The sequence below is a fragment of the Geospiza fortis genome, unplaced genomic scaffold (assembly GCF_000277835.1).
Source record: "Geospiza fortis unplaced genomic scaffold, GeoFor_1.0 scaffold66, whole genome shotgun sequence".
In the NCBI taxonomy this organism is placed as follows: Eukaryota; Metazoa; Chordata; class Aves; order Passeriformes; family Thraupidae; genus Geospiza; species Geospiza fortis.
In genome coordinates, this window is record NW_005054312.1 from 2,141,641 (window position 1) to 2,145,178 (window position 3,538).

The window sequence follows — 3,538 nt, forward strand, 5'->3', positions numbered from 1 at the left end:
CTACAGCTTGCTCCCTTCCTGGGCCTGCAGGCTGCTTGATATTTGGGCTTCCCCTGCAAGCCAGACTGGGGAAGAAAGAGGGTGGAAAGTCAGGGCTTTGTTCACGATGCCAATAGGGAGTTCTAGATGGTCCCATGGGACCATGAAGGCCACGTGGGAGCTTAGGCTGGGCACAGCACCACAGCATGGGGCACAGGCTGGCTGGGGTCCATGGCAGTTTTCACTTCAGACTTCCTCTTATGTAGTTCTGGCTACTGCTGTCAGTATCTGAGCATTGACATCTGGGATTAGCTCTGTGATAAAGATTCAGGAGGTGCCTTCCAAGTTCACCCGCTCCCTAAGACCTCCTGCTGCTTCCTGCCTCCCTGCCCTTGCTCAGGGCTTGTTCATGCTTTTGGCTGTGCTGGAGGGGGAACAGGGAAGCAGCCTTTTCTCCACAGGACACCTCCTGTGCTGAGTCTGCATCTTGGTGCTGCTTCTCCTCCAGGCATAACACTGGAATGGATTCCCAGGCTGCTGACCCAGCACCGTGACAGGAGCAGGCAAGGACAAGAGGAGGGCAAGAGGACATCTTGGGTCCTCTCAGGCCAAAGCAATGAGCAGGGTCTCTGGGCTGGGACCTCGCCACTCTAAACAGGGGCAGCCTGGCTCCTCCAGGAGATGCCCATGGCAAAGGTTCATGGCTGCAAAAGTGAATGACATGGTACATCACATTTGTGCACTGCTCTCACAGCAGCCAGCAACACATCTCAGGACTGTCTCAGGGCCTGATCCTTCCCTGAGGAGCGTGGTTAGATAGCATGCAGTGAAGTCAGAAAGGAGGAAGCGTCACACATGGAGCAGGAGGCACCAGCAGAGGAGGTCAGCTGAAGCACAGGGCCTTGCTGGCTCCCCAGACAGGTGAAGGACATCTCTGCAGAGAGCACTGCCTTGAGCTCCACAGCAGGACTTATGGAGGCTTGACACTGGAAGTGTGATGTCTTGAGCCATTTTGTTGCCCCACATATTTTGAGCTCTTGCTCTATCTTTGTTCTTCCTCAGTGGCTTCTCCTGCTGTCCCAGGCAGCTGTGAAGCTCCTTGCTTTCACCTTCCAGTTTGATTTGGTGGGCCACTTGATTTTTCCACTTGTTGTCGTGCCTCTTTTAGAGCTGTATTGATTTCTCTCTTTGCATGACTTCCACAAAAGCCGCTCTTTGCTCCCAGCTGTGGATGCTGTTTTTTGCCATCCCTTCGCTTCCCTTTGAAAACACTCACTTTGCTAACCCCTGCAAGCAAGGAGACACTTAAAACCCCTGAGGATGGATAGATGAAAGGCTTGGATTTATTCCCCAGTGTAAACTGCAGCAGCTTGGGGTCTGCTGTAGTTTAAACAGCCTCCTCTAGGCTGGCTGTGCCTCATCTGTGAGCCACCCCCTCTAGAACTGGTCCAGAGCTGGCAGCAATTTGATGGAAACCAAGGGGAGATATTTTGGGTTTGATGAAACTGCCCTTTCCCAAGAATTTATTGGATGCCGTCTCATTTCATTGTGGCTTTCACCTGCCCACTGCTATTCCAGCATCAAGGGAACCCTCCTGTGGCTTCCTAAGGATGGAATCAGAGACCATCATGGTGCTTGCAGAGTCAAGGTTTCTTCTGACTTCCTGTAGCCTTTGGAGAGGCAGAGGAGAGCTAAGCAGGGATTTCAGGCACTCACTGGGGATAGACTGTACCCACCATCTTTGCCAGATGAAGAGGTGGACCTGGGATAATGCCCTGCTCTGCAAAGGGTCATGACTGGCTCCCAGGAGAAGGGGCAAAACCAGGTGTCTGACTGGACCTGAGTGGGTTTGTGTATTGCCCAGTGCCCCCTGGAAACCTCTTCCTCCTGGCCCAAGGCAGTAGTCCTCAAAGCCCTGGGAGAACAGGTGAGAAGGCTCACTGCTTTCTCCTGGAGCTGGGGCAGCTTGAGCCATCTGACAGTGGGGTGGCATCCAACATGCACAGGCACCATCTGCTGTAGCACGATGCCACCTGTCCCTGCTGCCCCCACTACTGTCCCCTCTCCCCTGCGCTGCCTGGTCCCACCATGCTCCAAGCAGAGCCAACAAGCCAAGCACATAAAAAATTTAATGTAAAACTAATTTGTCAGCCATAAAAGAGTGGAAAAGGCTTCAGTGCATTTTCTGCTCATTTTATTCAGCTCCCCCAGTAGGCAATGTGTGCCTCCCATCTCTGACGAGGCAGCTCCCTCAGCACTGTGGTGGGAGCCTTGCACTGCCAGGGAGAGAGGGGCTCCCTCAGGGAGTCCGTAAAGGGGAAGGCTGGAAGGGGCCTGTGAAGCAGGGGGACCCTGGAGGAGGGAGCCTCTGGCTGTGAGGGGAGAGCTTCAAAGAAGGTGCTGCCACAAACCTGAGCAAAGTTTAGCCCCTTGCAGTTTGGGAAAGGTCTGGGACCACCTCTCAAGTTTGTATGGGCAGGGGCTTAGGGCCACAAGAAAACTCACAGGGACTTCAGGTAGGTTTCAAGTCCTACCTCCTCCTCAAATCAGGATCAGCTACGGCGCCAGACTGGGCTGCTCATGGTGTTATCCAGCCAGGTCTTTCAAAACTCCAAGGATGGAGGATGCCATGATATTTGTGGGGTTTTTCTCCTTAAATAGTCACACCAGACCCAATTTCCCGGACTGTGAAGTGTGTGAGGGACCTGCGCATCCACCTGCCAGGGGAAGGGTAGGCTGTGGCGTGAGAAGGGAAAGCTTCATGGACATGTTTCGTTGTCTTGCTAGGGAGCAGGGATGGAATAGTGATGGATCCCCACAGGACTGCAGGTTGAAACTGAGAGTAGCATTTGAGGTTGGGCATGGCTTTGGCACGGCTGAGGCAATCACTGGGCAGTCTGTGCCTCTAGAGAGCCCCAACAACAGCCTGGGGTACCATGTCCAGCCCAGGGTGGCTGCCAGAGGCTGAAACAGACTGGGACAGCTTGTTTAAAAGCAGGAGAACAGTCTGGGAAGCGGGAATGTCGAGAGCAAAGGAGCCTTATGTCTGCTTAAGAGATGCAGCCAGGACAGCAAATACATAAGGGAGGAGGGAGAAGAGGGATGAAGCTAGAGAGAAAGTGAAAGTGGGTGGGAAGCTGCCTGGTAATCCCAGATCCAAGGTGGCAGAATGGTCCCAGGGAAAGAAGTGTAAATCTTTCGCATGAGCCTGGACAAAAGTCCTCAGGGAATCAAGCACCAGCCAGAGAGCTGCAGGCTGTGGGAGTTGCCTATGGCATGGCCTCTCCCCAGGCTGCTGTGGGCTACAGTGGGCAGAGTGGCAGCAAGGAAAATGTGACATCCCCAGAGGACTCCACATCATGCTGTGACTCGCTGGCACTGTGGAGCTCAGTGGCAGCCAGGGCTGGTGGCTGAGCAGCAGGAGCTGAGACATCTGTCCCCAGGAGGGAGCTGCTCAGAGAGGGCATGGGTGAGCCTGGCCCTTGGGATGTGTCCATGTCAAGTCACCCCAAAAAGCATTATCTGAGAACCAAGACTGTTTGTCCTTTTCTGCTCTTCC